The 17,822-nt window shown below is 53.5% G+C and overlaps 1 protein-coding gene across 8 annotated transcripts in view; it reads right to left on the reverse strand.

Annotated features, from left to right (window-relative positions):
* brd3b (bromodomain containing 3b) overlaps positions 1 to 12,728 on the reverse strand; it is a 47,340-nt gene extending 34,612 nt beyond the window's left edge. For 4 of the 8 annotated variants that reach the window (XM_085965181.1, XM_085965178.1, XM_085965180.1 and 1 more), the window contains exon 1: positions 12,362 to 12,727. The gene's annotated coding sequence lies outside the window, so the exon portion shown is untranslated. Of the gene's footprint in view, positions 1 to 12,361 lie in introns of all 8 variants that reach the window. The other 4 variants (XM_085965182.1, XM_085965179.1, XM_085965177.1 and 1 more) reach the window with 4 other exon arrangements.
* Positions 12,729 to 17,822: the final 5,094 nt, after the last annotated feature.

Raw genomic sequence — 17,822 nt, forward strand, 5'->3', positions numbered from 1 at the left:
CTGTAACACTTCAGCAAACGGAGCTTCTCTAACCTTTCCTCACCACCCATCGCCTTTACACCTGGGGCTCGCTCCCCCAAAAGGCTGTGGATGCTGGGCTCAATTGGGAATTTCAAGACTGAGATCGATTGGTTTTTGTTGGGTCAGGGTATCAAGGACTATGGAGCAAAGGTGGGTCAATGGAATTGAGGTACAGATCAGCCATGATGGGCTGAATGGCCTCCTCCTGTTTCTGTGCAACAGGCTCAAGGGGCTGAATGGCCTCCTGTTCCTGTGTTATAGGCTTCAGGGGCTAAATGGCCTCCTCCTGTTTAGGGAGGGAATTCCAGAGCTTAGGGCCCAGGCAGCTGAAGGCACGGCCGCCAATGGCAGGGTAGCTTTTTTAACTATCTCACACGTTCAGACTTCACCTCTGACCTGTTGCTCCCAGTTCACCTCTGACCTGTTGCTCCCAGTTCACCTCTGACCTGTTGCTCCCAGTTCACCTCTGACCTGTTGCTCCCAGTTCTAAATCTCTGTGCTGATTCTATTCCATTCATTCCGTATCTGTGTCAGACACATTTTTATCCAAGACTTCTCATCCATCGGCACTATACTTCATTAACCGTTTTTAACCCTGTGACGTAACTTATCAAAACCTTGACCCCTAACCCCAATTTGAATCCTGGTTAAATAAATGATACATTCGCCGCCTGAAGGAGACACGAGGAAAAGTTGAATCGACAAGTTAGAAACAAAGACTGGGTTTAGCCGCCAGTCTTGGGGTGATTTTTGGCACATTAGCCTGGTTATCGTGTACAGATTGCACAGAATCTGAAGTCAGGACAACACCAATAACTGATTTCAGGAGACGATGATGCATTTCATGGGAGTCCCCAACTTTGCGGCACTTCACGGACTCAGTGCTGCCCTCACAAGTCAAACAGCCCAGGGACGGTGAGGCGATTCACGACATGACCAAACAGCAACTATTAGGAAATACCAGAAACTCCACGGCAACCAGTCACAGTGAATAAACTAAACTAACTAACCATGAGCTAATGAGTATCGGACACATTAATGTTTACACCACACAACATCACATCCCACAATAACTTCATATTCCTGTAGATACTGTGACAACCAGTGAAACGCCCGGGAACATTTCACTGCGTTAAAGTCGCTAATCAATTCAAGTTGTTGTTGCTCACTGCAGGATCCTTCATCACCTCACCAGGAACTCGCATCAAACCCCCCAAAACCGTCAAACCCCCCAACAACCCGTCAAACCCCCCAACAACCCGTCAAACCCCCCAACAACCCGTCAAACCCCCCAACAAACCGTCAACCCCCCCAACAACCCGTCAAACCCCCCAAAACCGTCAAACCCCCCCAACAACCCGTCAAACCCCCCCAAAACCGTCAAACCCCCCAACAACCCATCAAACCCCCCCACAACCCGTCAAACCCCCCCCAACAAACCCGTCAAACCCCCCCAACAACCCGTCAAACCCCCCCAACAAACCCGTCAAACCCCCCCCAACAAACCCGTCAAACCCCCCAACAAACCGTCAAACCCCCCAACAAACCGTCAAACCCCCCAACAAACCGTCAAACCCCCCAACAAACGGCGTCAACCCCCCCAACAACCCGTCAAGCCCCCCCCAACAACCCGTCAAACCCCCCAACTCGTCAAACCCCCCCAACAACCCGTCAAACCCCCAACAACCCGTCAAACCCCCCAACAACCCGTCAAACCCCCCCAACAACCCGTCAAACCCCCCCCCAACTCGTCAAACCCCCCCAACAACCCGTCAACCCCCCAACAACCCGTCAAACCCCCCCAACAACCCGTCAAACCCCCCCAACAACCCGTCAAACCCCCCCAACAACCCGTCAAACCCCCCAACAACCGTCAAACCCCCCAACAAACCGTCAAACCCCCAACAACCCGTCAAACCCCCAACAACCCGTCAAACCCCCCAACAACCCGTCAAACCCCCCCAACAAACCATCAAACCCCCCAACAAACCGTCAAACCCCCAACAACCCGTCAAACCCCCCAACAAACCGTCAAACCCCCCCAACTCGTCAAACCCCCCCAACAACCCGTCAAACCCCCAACAAACCGTCAAACCCCCCCAACAAACCCGTCAAACCCCCCCAACAACCCGTCAAACCCCCCCAACAAACCGTCAAACCCCCCCAACAACCCGTCAAACCCCCCCAACAACCCGTCAAACCCCCCCAACAAACCGTCAAACCCCCCAACAAACCGTCAAACCCCCCAACAAACGGCGTCAACCCCCCCAACAACCCGTCAAACCCCCAACAAACCGTCAAACCCCCCCAACAAACCGTCAAACCCCCAACAACCCGTCAAACCCCCCCAACAACCCGTCAAACCCCCAACAACCCGTCAAACCCCCCAACAAACCGTCAAACCCCCAACAACCCGTCAAACCCCCCCAACAAACCGTCAAACCCCCCCAACAACCCGTCAAACCCCCCCAACAAACCGTCAAACCCCCCAACAAACCGTCAAACCCCCCAACAAACGGCGTCAACCCCCCCAACAACCCGTCAAACCCCCAACAAACCGTCAAACCCCCCCAACAACCCGTCAAACCCCCCCAACAAACCGTCAAACCCCCCAACAAACCGTCAAACCCCCAACAACCCGTCAAACCCCCCAACAAACCGTCAAACCCCCCCAACTCGTCAAACCCCCCCAACAACCCGTCAAACCCCCAACAAACCGTCAAACCCCCCCAACAAACCCGTCAAACCCCCCAACAACCCGTCAAACCCCCCAACAAACCGTCAAACCCCCCCAACAACCCGTCAAACCCCCCCAACAACCCGTCAAACCCCCCCAACAAACCGTCAAACCCCCCAACAAACCGTCAAACCCCCCAACAAACGGCGTCAACCCCCCCAACAACCCGTCAAACCCCCAACAAACCGTCAAACCCCCCCAACAAACCGTCAAACCCCCAACAACCCGTCAAACCCCCCCAACAACCCGTCAAACCCCCAACAACCCGTCAAACCCCCCAACAAACCGTCAAACCCCCCAACAACCCGTCAAACCCCCCCAACAAACCGTCAAACCCCCCCAACAACCCGTCAAACCCCCCCAACAAACCGTCAAACCCCCAACAAACCGTCAAACCCCCCAACAAACGGCGTCAACCCCCCCAACAACCCGTCAAACCCCCAACAAACCGTCAAACCCCCCAACAAACCGTCAAACCCCCAACAACCCGTCAAACCCCCCCAACAACCCGTTAAACCCCCAACAACCCGTCAAACCCCCCAACAAACCGTCAAACCCCCCAACAAACCGTCAAACCCCCCCAACAACCCGTCAAACCCCCAACAACCCGTCAAACCCCCCAACAAACCGTCAAACCCCCCAACAACCCGTCAAACCCCCCAACAACCCGTCAAACCCCCCCAACAACCCGTCAAACCCCCCAACAAACCGTCAAACCCCCAACAACCCGTCAAACCCCCAACAAACCGTCAAACCCCCCCCAACAAACGGCGTCAACCCCCCCAACAAACCGTCAAACCCCCCAACAAACCGTCAAACCCCCCCAACCCGTCAAACCCCCAACAACCCGTCAAACCCCCAACAACCCGTCAAACCCCCCCAACAAACCGTCAAACCCCCCCAACAACCCGTCAAACCCCCAACAACCCGTCAAACCCCCAACAACCCGTCAAACCCCCAACAACCCGTCAAACCCCCAACAACCCGTCAAACCCCCAACAACCCGTCAAACCCCCAACAAACCGTCAAACCCCCCAACAAACCGTCAAACCCCCCAACAAACCGTCAAACCCCCAACAAACCGTCAAACCCCCCAACAAACCGTCAAACCCCAACAAACCGTCAAACCCCCCAACAAACCGTCAAACCCCCCAACAAACCGTCAAACCCCCCAACAAACCGTCAAACCCCCCAACAAACCGTCAAACCCCCCCAACAACCCGTCAAACCCCCAACAAACCGTCAAACCCCCCAACAAACGGCGTCAACCCCCCCAACAAACCGTCAAACCCCCAACAAACCGTCAAACCCCCCCCAACAAACCCGTCAAACCCCCCCCAACAAACCCGTCAAACCCCCCCCAACAAACCCGTCAAACCCCCCCCAACAAACCCGTCAAACCCCCCCCAACAAACCGTCAAACCCCCCCCAACAAACCCGTCAAACCCCCCAACAAACCGTCAAACCCCCCCCCAACCCGTCAAACCCCCCCCCAACAAACCCGTCAAACCCCCAACAAACCGTCAAACCCAACAAACGGCGTCAACCCCCCCAACAAACCGTCAAACCCCCCCAACAACCCGTCAAACCCCCAACAAACCGTCAAACCCCCCAACAAACGGCGTCAACCCCCCCAACAACCCGTCAAACCCCCAACAAACCGTCAAACCCCCCCCAACAAACCCGTCAAACCCCCCCAACAACCCATCAAACCCCCCCACAAAACCATCAAACCCCCCCAACAACCCGTCAAACCCCCAACAAACCGTCAAACACCCCCAACAACCCGTCAACCCCCCCAACAACCCGTCAAACCCCCAACAAACCGTCAAACCCCCCCCAACAAACCCGTCAAACCCCCCCAACAACCCGTCAAACCCCCCACAACAAATCCGTCAAACCCCCCCCAACAAACCCGTCAAACCCCCCCCACAACCCGTCAAACCCCCCCAACCCGTCAAACCCCCGCACAAAACCATCAAACCCCCCCCAACAACCCGTCAAACCCCCAACAAACCGTCAAACACCCCCAACAACCCGTCAAACCCCCCCAACAACCAGTCAAAGCCCCCCAACAACCCGTCAAACCCCCCCAACAAACCCCTCAAACCCCCCCACAACCCGTCAAACCCCCCCACAAAACCGTCAAACCCCCCCCCAACAAACCCGTCAAACCCCAACAACCCGTCAAACCCCCCCACAAAACCGTCAAACCCCCCCAACAACCCGTCAAACCCCCCCACAAAACCGTCAAACCCCCCCAACAAACCCGTCAAACCCCCCCAACAACCCGTCAAACCCCCCCAACAACCCGTCAAACCCCCCCAACAACCCGTCAAACCCCCCCAACAACCCGTCAAACCCCCCCAACAACCCGTCAAACCCCCCCAACAACCCGTCAAACCCCCCCAACAAACCCCTCAAACCCCCCCACAACCCGTCAAACCCCCCCACAAAACCGTCAAACCCCCCCCCAACAAACCCGTCAAACCCCAACAACCCGTCAAACCCCCCCACAAAACCGTCAAACCCCCCCAACAACCCGTCAAACCCCCCCACAAAACCGTCAAACCCCCCCAACAAACCCGTCAAACCCCCCCAACAACCCGTCAAACCCCCCCAACAACCCGTCAAACCCCCCCAACAACCCGTCAAACCCCAACAACCCGTCAAACCCCCCCAACAACCCGTCAAACCCCCCCAACAACCCGTCAACCCCCCCCCAACAACCCGTCAAACCCCCCCAACAACCCGTCAAACCCCCCCAACAACCCGTCAAACCCCCCCAACAACCCGTCAAACCCCCCCAACCACCCGTCAAACCCCAACAACCCGTCAAACCCCCCCAACAAACCCGTCAAACCCCCCCAACAACCCGTCAAACCCCCCCACAACCCGTCAAACCCCCCCAACAAACCCGTCAAACCCCCCCAACAAACCGTCAAACCCCCCCACAACCCGTCAAACCCCCCCAACAACCCGTCAAACCCCCCCAACAACCCGTCAAACCCCCCCAACAACCCGTCAAACCCCCCCAACAAACCGTCAAACCCCAACAAACCGTCAAACCCCCCCAACAAACCGTCAAACCCCCCCCAACAACCCGTCAAACCCCCCCAACCTGTCAAACCCCCCCAACCTGTCAAACCCCCCCAACAACCCGTCAAACCCCCCCACCAACCTGTCAAACCCCCCCACAAACCGTCAAACCCCCCCCCACAAACCGTCAAACCCCAACAACCCGTCAAACCCCCCCAACAACCCGTCAAACCCCCCCACAAAACCGTCAAACCCCCCCCAACAAACCCGTCAAACCCCCCCAACAACCCGTCAAACCCCCCCACAAAACCGTCAAACCCCCCCAACAACCCGTCAAACCCCCCCACAAAACCGTCAAACCCCCCCCAACAAACCCGTCAAACCCCCCCCAACAACCCGTCAAACCCCAACAACCCGTCAAACCCCCCCACAACCCGTCAAACCCCCCCAACAACCCGTCAAACCCAACAACCCGTCAAACCCCCCCAACAACCCGTCAAACCCCCCCCAACAAACCGTCAAACCCCCCCAACAAACCCGTCAAACCCCCCCAACAACCCGTCAAACCCCCCCAACAAACCCGTCAAACCCCCCCAACAACCCGTCAAACCCCCCAACAAACCGTCAAACCCCCCCAACAACCCGTCAAACCCCCCCAACAACCCGTCAAACCCCCCCAACAAACCCGTCAAACCCCCCCACAAAACCGTCAAACCGCCCCAACAACCCGTCAAACCCCCCCAACAACCCGTCAAACCCCCAACAACCCGTCAAACCCCCCCAACAAACCGTCAAACCCCCCCACAATCCGTCAAACCCCCCACAAAACCGTCAAACCCCCCCAACAACCCGTCAAACCCCCCCACAAAACCGTCAAACCCCCCCAACAACCCGTCAAACCCCCCCAACAACCCGTCAAACCCCCAACAACCCGTCAAACCCCCCCCAACAAACCGTCAAACCCCCCCAACAACCCGTCAAACCCCCCCAACAACCCGTCAAACCCCCCCAACAACCCGTCAAACCCCCCCAACAAACCGTCAAACCCCCCCAACAACCCGTCAAACCCCCCCCAACAACCCGTCAAACCCCCCCAACAACCCGTCAAACCCCCCCAACAAACCGTCAAACCCCAACAACCCATCAAACCCCCCCAACAACCCGTCAAACCCCCCCAACAACCCGTCAAACCCCCCCAACAACCCGTCAAACCCCCCCCACAACCCGTCAAACCCCAACAACCCGTCAAACCCCCCCAACAACCCGTCAAACCCCCCCAACCCGTCAAACCCCCCCAACAACCCGTCAAACCCCCCCCAACAAACCCGTCAAACCCCCCCACAACCCGTCAAACCCCCCCCAACAAACCCGTCAAACCCCCCCACAACCCGTCAAACCCCCCCAACAACCCGTCAAACCCCCCCACAACCCGTCAAACCCCCCCCAACAACCCGTCAAACCCCCCACAACCCGTCAAACCCCCCCAACAACCCGTCAAACCCCCAACAACCCGTCAAATCCCCCCACAAAACCACATGTAGATACGCTCACTGTAAAACATGGTGCATAACACATTGAGCCAGAAATTAGGATCGGGTGCTTGCCGCGCGTGCAAGCCCCCGATCGGCACTCACCCTGCGCGCTGACATCTGAAGCCCGGGCCTGCTCGCATTTCCTGTCACAGGCCCAGTTCAGATGTCGGCGCGATGTGCTTACCTGATCCAGCGGCGTAGTTAGTGCGATGTGCCGGCTGGGATCAGGTGAGCACTCTGCAGCCAATCAGGGGAGGGGAAACTCATTCATGAGTTTGATAGTAAAGACTGTCAAACTCATGAAAAGTACGGGCGCTCAAAAGACTAGTTTAACTTTAATTTTAAAAAAAATTTAAATCCCAATAATTAAATAAACTATAAATAACTTTAAAAAACTATTTAAAACAATTAATAAAATTTTTTTTTACGAATTCGGGTCTAAAAATAAACTTACCTTACTGTACAGTCCTTAAAAACAATGAAGCTGTGGAAAAAATGTAATAATTTTAAATAATAGACCACTTACCTTCAAGAATCCACTCCTTACGCCTCCTTTTTTCATTTCCAAAAAGTCCAGGCCCTTGCACACGCACAAACCTGTCTAAACGAAGGAAGTTCAACGCGTGCGCGCAGAGTCCTGCGCGCACGCGTTGGACCTCTTAATCCCTTAGTTCGATGGAGAGGAAATGCCGGTTTCCCGCGCATGCTGGAATCCGGCAATTCCTCCGGCCACACGCGTGAGTACACCATCCATACTCACGCGTTGGGAACGGAATTACTGGCCCATTGCAACATAGTTCTCCTTGAAATGTCTATTAATTTTCAAGGTGCGATATGTATGCGCAGTTGGGAGCTGCAAGATACAATCAATATTATAATAATCATCAACCGCTTGCATTGAGAATTGAATGGAATCACAGAACGTGATCCCAAAACATCAGCTTTTAAAAATCATAGTATTTCACATAATAAGCATGGAATTCTACTTATTCACTCATTGCAAACCAGTGGCCCCGGTTCTAACCCTGGCCCCGAGTCAACTCAAGAGAACTAATTCTGCAAGCGAGGTGTCAGCAACCTACTCATGGGATCCAAGTCAAGTCCCACAGCTCCTCATTCTGTTCCGAGCCTCCATACGCCAGAGCCAAGAAACAAGGGAACACAATCTCTGCTCATCAACTAAATTAGTACCTGCGGCGATCAGTCTAAAAAAACAACCAGTGATTTTTAATTAAAATCTATTAAGTTTAAAAAGTGTACATAAAAATACAGACTTTCCTCTTTTATCCGGATAGGGTAGAGAGAAACTATTTCCTCTGGTGGGGGGAGTCCAGAACAAGGGGGCAGAACCTTAAAATTAGAGCCAGGCCGTTCAGGGGTGATGTCAGGAAGCACTTCTTCACACAAAGGGTGGTGGAAATCTGGAACTCTCCCCCCCAGAAAGCTGTTGAGGCTGGGGGGCAATTGAAAATTTCAAAACTGAGATCGATAGATTTTTGTTGGGTAAGGGTATTAAGGGTTACAGAACCGAGGCGGGTAAATGGAGTTAAGATACAGATCAGCCACGATCTAATTGAATGGCGGAACAGGCTCGAGGGGCTGAATGGCCTCCTCCTGTCCCTCTGCATTAAATTGTTACAATTAAAACAGGTTCCCATTCAGACATTTGGAAATCCAGTGCCAGTCTCTCACTGGGGAGGGCTTCATCCAGTTGTCCCTCATGAGCAAACAGAGCAGCAGGTAGAGAGAGAGACAACCTTAATCTGATCAAACCCCCTCTTCCTCCCCTCCGCCAACAGACCTCCTGCTGAAGGCACAACAGTCTGACTGCTTTCCTACTTTAGACAGAAACAGACAGGGTGATTCCGGGAGAGCTCTGCTGCCAGAATCTACAACCGTTTGAACAAAGCTCTACTTATTACTCAAACTTTTTGCTAAACTAAACATCATGGTGCGGGTGCAGGAACCATCAACCAAAACAAGGGCTTAACAGCAGTTAAAGACAGCATCAATTTAAAGGCAGGGGGGCGGGATGGTTGGAGGGGAGCTATGTATGATTATACTTCATTCTCCAACCCTTCAGTTTATCCAGAGACTTTAACTGAGCTGTATCCTTGTGCGTGTCGCCTGATTGGAGCCCGTCCTGTGAGAGCTGGGGCAGTGGCGGGGTCTCTGCTCCCTGGGGTTAGAGAGGGGGGGGTCAGGAGTTGCTGCTCCGGATCACCGACTCCTGCCTGAGGGGCTTGTCTGGACCACAGGGATTGGCACTGATGCCCCCCACCACCGAATAGCAACACTCAGTCTCGAGTCACAGATGGCCACTGCTGAGAGGGTGGCCTGGCTCGGATGAGCCCCGGGCAAGCTTGGTGCTCCAGGGGAGCAGAACACTGGTGAGAATTTCGTTCTTTGAAAAGTTTGGTCACAAAGGCAAAATTGCTGGAACTTGCGATGTATTTATTCGCCGGTCGGGCCAGGGATCGAGTGGCAGCTGGTGAGGAACCGGGAGCTGGGACCCGGGGCAAACTCTGCGGGTTTACGTCGAGCTTGAAGCAGCCTCCGCTCCTCCAGAATCTCCAAGACACTGACTTCAGCCGGGTCGTCCCCCTCCTCCCTGCCCTGCCCAGCTTCTCCCTCTCCACGGTGCTGGAGGAGCCGATACCCGAGCACAGAGCGCCGAGCCGGGCCCAGCCCGGAGCCTCACTCAGACCAGCCCCAGTGCTGGCTGGCTGCTGCCGTCAGCTCCTGGGCCTCACCATCCCGGTTAGATTGCGGCGCTGTGGTGGACTGGAGGCACCGACCAGAGAACTTCATGCATCAGCCCTGGGGGACAATTACCCCGGGTAAATTGGAATCAAAGATTGGCAGGCAAAACTGTAATCGAACAATGGGTTGCATTTAGAGATGGTTTGGGTACAGTCGAGGTACATTCCCACCAGGGGGAAAGTAGGGCAACCAAAGTCACAGCTCCCTGGATGACAAAAGAGTAAGATGAAGCAGAAAAAGGGGGCGTATGACAGGTATCAGGTTGAGAATACAAGTAAGAACTAGGCTGAATATAGAAAGTTCAGAGGGGAAGTGAAAAAGGAAATAAGAGGGGCAAAGGGAGAGTATGAGAATAGATTGGCAGCTAACATAAAAGGGAATTCAAGTCTTCTAAAGGCATATAAATTATAATAAACAGGTAGTAAGAGGGATTGGGGCCAATTAGGGACCAAACAGGAGACCTACGCATGGAGGCAGAGGGCATGGCTGAGGTACTAAATGAGTACTTTGCATCTGTCTTTACCCATGAAGAAGATGCTGCCAAAGTTATAGTGAAAGAGGAGGTAGTTGAGATACTGGATGGGATAAAAATTGATAAGGAGGAGGTACTAGAAAGGCTGGCTGTACTTAAAGTAAATAAGTCGCCAGGACCGGATGGGATGCATCCTCGGATGCTCAGAGAAGTAAAAATGGAAATCGTGGAGGTACTGGCCGTAATCTTCCAATCCTCCTTAGATACGGGGGTGGTGCCAGAGGGCTGGAGAATTGCAAATGTTACACCCTTGTTCAAAAAAGGGTGTAAGTTTAAACCCAGCAACTACAGGCCAGTCAGTTTAACCTTGGTAGTGGGGAAGGTTTTAGAAACGATAATCCGGGACAAAATTAACAGTTACTTGGACAAGTGTGGATTAATTAAGGAAAGCCAGCACGGATTTGTTAAAGGCAAATCATGTTTAACTAACTTGGTCGAGTTTTTTGATGAGGTAACAGAGCGGGTTGATGAGGGCAATGCAGTCGATGTGGTGTACATGGATTTCCAAAAGGCATTTGAAAAATTGCCACATAATAGGCTTTCCAGCAAAGTTGAAGCCCATGGAATCAAAGGGACAGTGGGAGCATGGATACGAAATTGGCTAAGTGACAGGAAACAGAGTAGTGGTGAACGGTTGTTTATCAGACTGGAGGAAGGTATACAGTGGTGTTTCCCAGGGGTCGGTACTAGGACCACTGCTTTTCATTTCATCATGATATATATGAATGACTTAGACTTGGGTGTACAGGGCGCAATTTCAAAATTTGCAGATGACACAAAACTTGGAAGTACAGTGAACAGTGAGGAGGACATAGACAGGCTGGTGGAATGGGCGGACACGTGGCAGATGAAATTTAATGCAGAAAATTACAAAGTGATACATTTTGGTAGGAAGAACGAGGAGACAATATAAACTAAAGGGTACAATCCTAAAGGGGGGGCATGAACAGAGAGACCTGGGGGTATATGTGCACAAATCATTGAAGCTGGCAGGGCAGATTGAGAAAGAGGTTAAAAAAGCTCAAGGGATCTTGGGCTTCATAAATAGAGGCATAGAGTACAAAAGCAAGGAAGTTATTATGAACCTTTATACAACACTGGTTCGGCCTCAACTGGAGTATTGTGTCCAATTCTGGGCACCGCACTTTAGGAAGGATGTGAAGGGGGTACAGAAAAGATTTACAAGAATGATTCCAGGCATGAGGGACTTCAGTTATGTGGATAGACTGGAGAAGCTGGGGTTGTTCTCCTTAGAGCAGAGAAGGTTGAGAGATTTGATAGACGTGTTCAAAATCATGAGGGGTCTCGACAGAGTAGAGAGAAACTGTTCCCACTGGCGGGAGGGTCGAGAACCAGAGGACACAGATTTAAGGTGATTGGCAGAAGAAACAAAGGTGACATGAGGAAAAACTTTTTTATGCAGCGAGTGGTTAAGATCAGGAATGCGCTGCCCGAGAGGGTGGTGGAGGCAGACTCAATCGTGGCTTTCAAAAGGGAATTGGATAAGTAGCTGAAGGAAAACAATTAGAGGGCTACAGGTAAAGGGCGGGGGAGTGGGACTGGCTGAAGTGTTCTTGCAGAGAGCCGGCACGGGCTGGACGGGCCGAATGGCCTCCTTCTGTGCTGTAACCATTCTATAATACAACGTATCGGTCCGCCGGCCCGCTGCTCCCGGACCCCGGGCTCCCGCTCCCTCCCGCCCACCGGGTGCCTGCCCCGGGCCCCGGCTCTCCGTACCTGTCTCCGGGCCGCTGTCTGTACCGCGCTCCGCTCTCCCCGGGCTCCGGTCACCGCTCTCCCCGGCCCGCTCTCGGTCCTCGGTCCCCGGGCCTCTCTCCCCGGGCCTCAGTCTCCGGGCCTCTCTCGCTCTCCCCGGCCCGCTCTCGGTCCTCTCTCTCCGGGCCTCACTCTCCGGCCCTCACTCTCTCTCTCCCCGGCCCGCTCTCGGTCCTCAGTCCCCGGACCTCTCTCTCTCTCTCTCTCTCTCTCGGTCTCAGTCCCCGGGCCTGCCTCACTCACTCTCTCCCCGGGCCGCGCTACTCCTCCCGCATCCTTCGCCGCCACCTCCAGAGCCCGCCCAGACACTGCGCCTGCGCCGGCCGGCCGGCCGCGCGGGGCCCGCCGGGAGTTGTAGTCGCGGGGGGCGCGGGGACTACAGCTCCCGGCGAGCACCACGCCGCGCAGCCGCAGCCCGGCTCCCAGGCCGGAACAGCGGCAGCAAAATGGGGTGGCGGTGCTGGGGGGGGCTTTTCAGCGCCGGGGCCTGGCCGGGATTGCGGGTGTTCGGCTCCACTGCACACAGCAACAGGCCCTTCGGCCCATCCAGTCTGTGCTGCCCCGCCGCCCCCTCCACATTCTCAGGCTTGTTCTGGAACGGCTGGGCCAAGATTGGGGTTTCTCAAACTTTTTCCCACCAATTCTGGCACCTGCTCCCCTGAAGCTGGAACTCTTGCTGGGGAAACACTCCCGATACAAGCAGCCTGTGCGACATTCAAACTCACTTCATTGGATAAGAAATAACAACAGAAAATGCTGCAAAAACTCAGCAGGCCAGGCAACATCCGTGGAGAGAAATTAGAGTCGATGTTTCGGGTCAAAACCATTTTTCAAAAGGTTTTGACCTGAAACGTCGACTCTAATTTCTCTCCACGGATGCTGCCTGGCCTGCTGAGTTTTTCCAGCATTTTCTGTTGTTATTTCGAATTTCCAGCATCGGCAGTATTTTGTTATCGTTCATTGTATAAGTGTCGATTCAGAAGGTCATGGGTTCAATCCCCACTTCAGAGACTTGAGCTCATAAGCCAGGCCGACTCTCCCAGTGCAGTACTGAGGGAGCGCCGCACTGTCGGAGGGGCAGTACTGAGGGAGTGCCGCACTGTCGGAGGGGCAGTACTGAGGGAGCGCCGCACTGTCGGAGGGGCAGTACTGAGGGAGCGCCGCACTGTCGGAGGGGCAGTACTGAGGGAGCGCCGCACTGTTGGAGGGGCAGTACTGAGGGAGTGCTGCACTGCCGGAGGGGCAGTACTGAGGGAGCGCTGCACTGTCGGAGGGGCAGTACTGAGGGAGTGCTGCACTGTCGGAGGGGCAGTACTGAGGGAGCGCCGCACTGTCGGAGGGGCAGTACTGAGGGAGCGCCACACTGTCGGAGGGGCGATACTGAAGGAGGGAGCGCCGCACTGTCGGAGGGGCGATACTGAAGGAGGGAGCGCCGCACTGTCGGAGGGTCAGTACTGAGGGAGCGCTGCTCTGTCAGAGGGTCAGTACTGAGAGAGCGCTGCACTGTCGGAGGGAGAGTACTGAGGGAGAGCTGCACTGCCGGAGGGTCAGTACTGAGGGAGCGCCACACTGTCAGAGGGGCAGTACTGAGGGCGCGCCGCATTGTCGGAGGGGCAGTACTGAGGGAGCGCCGCACTGTCGGAGGGTCAGCATTGAGGGAGCGCCGCACTGTCGGAGGGGCAGTACTGAGGGAGCGCTGCACTGTCGGAGGGGCGGTACTGAGGGAGCGCTGCACTGTCGGAGGGGCGGTACTGAGGGAGTGCTGCACTGTCGGAGGGGCAGTACTGAGGGAGCGCTGCACTGTCGGAGGGGCAGTACTGATGGAGTGCTGCACTGTCGGAGGGACAGTACTGAGGGAGCGCTGCACTGCCGGAGGGTCAGTACTGAGGGAACGCCGCACTGTCAGAGGGGCAGTACTGAGGGAGCGCCGCATTGTTGGAGGGGCAGTACTGAGGGAGCGCCGCACTGTCGGAGGGGCAGTACTGAGGGAGCGCCGCACTGTCGGGGGGCAGTACTGAGGGAGCGCCACACTGTCGGAGGGGCAGTACTGAGGGAGCGCCGCACTGTTGGAGGGGCAGTACTGAGGGAGTGCTGCACTGTGTTCTATCCGTGTGTTAATGGAGACACGGAATGCAGGAGTTGGTTTAACAGGTGTTTACTGAACAAAGTCTGGAGGTGAACTAAAAGATACAAGACGCTATACAGGCTTATATACCCGAGTGGTCACTACCGGTATTACAGTACACAGGGGCTCTTAAAGGTACATACACCACAATTCCTCCCCTTTTAGATAATTGGTACATAACATTTTAAGTAATCATTAATTAACATGTTTACAAGAACAATAATCTACACATTTGCTGCAGTTAATCAATTATAAGCCAGTCTCTGGAGGCTTCCTGACTCGGTCCGGATAACGCCTCGGTGGTGTAGTAGTTTTCGGCGGTGTAGTAGGTTCTTTTGGCAAGGTCGATTCGGCTTGAATGCCAGTGTCGGGTTCATCTGGTTCCAGTATCACCGGATCGGAGGTAGATACTATGGGTATCTCTGCTTCATCATTAGGCGTATAGAGTTGTGGTGTAGGTTGTCCCTTTTCGGATGACTCTATGATCTGGTCAGCATGGCGCCTTATTATACTTTCTCCAATGTCCACGGTATACATCAGCGGTCCGAGTCGTGTGCAAGTAGTTCCAGACTGCCATTTCTCGGTACGGTAGTCCCGGGCCAAAACTTGTTGACCTATCTGGAAGGTTCTAGTTGGCCTTTCATTCATGCCTTGAAATTGCCGGTTCTCTACGTCCCTTCTGATGTTTGGCTTGATCAAATCCAGCCGGCATCTTAGTCTTCTATTGAAAAACATCATGGCGGGAGTTTGGTTTGTAACTACATGTGTTGCATTCCTGTACGCAAACAAGAAGTTATCTACCTTATGTTATAGATTTATGTCTTCATTACCCATGGCCTTCTTGAAGGTCTGGACAAACCTTTCAGCTAATCCATTGGTGGCGGGATGGTATGGGGCGGACGTGTAGTGCTTAACCCCATTGTTTTTTAAGAACTTCCTGAATTCTTCGGACACAAATTGCGGTCCATTATCACAACAGATCTGTTCAGGCAGCCCATTCCTGGCAAATATGGTCCTTAATACTGTGATGGTTTTTTCCGTGGTGGTGGAGGACATCTTTATTACCTCCGGCCACTTGGAGTGTGCATCAACCGCAATTAAGAACATTGAGTCCATAAATGGACCAGCAAAGTCGATATGTACCCTTTGCCATGGAGATGAGGGCCACTCCCATGGATGTAGAGGGGCTTGTGGTGGGGCGTTTTGGACCTTCTGGCATCCTAGACAGCTCTTGGTCATTTCTTCAATGTCTCCATTGATACCTGGCCACCACACAAACGCTCTGGCTAGGTTCTTCATTTTCACTCCACCCAGATGCCCCTCGTGAAGCTCCTTTAGCACTTTATCCTGGAGTTTGGGTGGAATCACCACTCTGGATCCACACATCAAGGTTCCTCGGCACACTGACAGCTGTTCTCTTCTTTGCGAGAATGCTGGCAACAGTGGTTCACCATGTGCTGGCCATCCCTTCACCGTTAAATCGTAGACTCGTGAGAGAGTCGGGTCATTTCTCGTTTCCTTTTCAATGGTAGAATTTGTTACTGGTAGACATTCCACTGCGGTTGAGTGGAACATCTCCACTGGGTCCACTGTAGGTGCTTCTTCTACTGTTGGCAATGGTAGGCGCGATAAACCGTCAGCATTCCCATGCTGTGTTGATCCTTTGTATTCTATGTCATATTGGTGTGCCCCTAGGAAAAGGGACCACCTCTGTAGCCTTTGCGCTGTCATAATGGGAACGCCCTTTTTAGGGTTGAATATGGAGACGAGGGGTTGATGGTCAGTCAACAAGGTAAATTTTTGTCCGTGTAGGTAATGGTTGAATTTCTTCACTCCCCACACCAGGCTGAGTGCTTCCCTGTCGATCTGGGCATAGTTACGCTCAGCTGAGTTCAATGAGCGTGACGCAAAAGCTATCGGCCGCTCCGAGCCATCAGGGAATCTATGCGATAATACCACTCCTATGCCATAAGGGGATGCATCGCACGCCAGTCTGATTGGCAGTGATGGGTTGTAATGAGCCAACACTTCCTTGGACGTGATCAAGCCTTTGCATTTATGGAAAGCACGTTTACAGTCTTCGCTCCATTTCCAAATTACTCCCGTTTGTAGCAGTGCGTTAAGAGGGTGCAGAACAGTTGACAAGTTCGGTAAAAATTTATGATAGTAATTTATCAATCCCAGGAACGACCTTAATTGTGAGACATTTTCAGGTGCTGGGGCTTTTATGACCGCTTCAATTTTTTCAGGTGACTTATGCAACCCTTCTTCGTTAATTATATGGCCACAATATGATATTTGTTTCTGGAAAAATTCGCACTTGGGGCGATTTGCTGGTAGGCCCCGTTCTCTCACCCTAGTGAGCACCTGCTCCAAATTGGCAAGGTGCTCGTTGTCGTTTTCTCCTGTTACAAGGATGTCGTCTAGGTAGCATTGAGTCCCCAGAATCCCTTGCAGGACTTGCTCCATAGCTCTTTGCCAGATAGCTGGAGCTGATGCTACTCCGAAAACCAGTCGATTGTACTGGTACAGGCCTTTGTGTGTGTTTATCGTGAGATACTTTTTAGAGGCCTCCTCAACTTCCATCTGTAGATATGCCTGTGCCAAGTCAATTTTGGTGAAACGTTTCCCTCCGGATAGTGAGGCGAAAATATCTTCTATCCTCGGAAGAGGATACTGTACCATGTGAAGGACCGGGTTTACAGTCACCTTGAAGTCCCCACAGATGCGAATTTTTCTCTGTTCTTCAGATTTATCATTATTCAACGTTTTCTTCATGACCGGGACGATGGGTGTTGCCCACTCATAAGAACATAAGAAATAGGAGCAGGAGTAGGCCAATCGGCCCCTCGAGCCTGCTCCACCATTCAATAAGATCATGGCTGATCTGATCCTAACCGCCAATCCACGATCACAGGAATATCTGCTGAATCTAACAGAATTAGACACACGAAATAGGAGCAGGATCAGGCTACACGGCCCCTGGGCCCGCTCCGCTACCCACAGGGCCATGACCGATCTGAACCTAGACTCATGTCCAAATTCCTGCCCGCTCCCCCAAACCCTTAATTCCCTTTTCTTCTAGGAAACTGTATATTTCTGTTTTAAATTTGTGTAATGATGTAGCTTCGACAGCTTTTTGGGGCAGCATATTCCATGGACCTCCCACCCTCTGAGTGAAGTAGTTCCTCCTCATCTCAGTTTTGAAAGAGCAGCCCCTTATTCTAAGACTATGCCCCCTAGTTCTAGTTTCACCCATCATCGGGAACATCCTCCCCGCATCCACCCGATCCAACC

Source organism: Somniosus microcephalus, chromosome 23 (genome assembly GCF_052327205.1).
Source record: "Somniosus microcephalus isolate GS21.2 chromosome 23, FLI_Smic_1.0, whole genome shotgun sequence".
Lineage (NCBI taxonomy): Eukaryota > Metazoa > Chordata > Chondrichthyes > Squaliformes > Somniosidae > Somniosus > Somniosus microcephalus.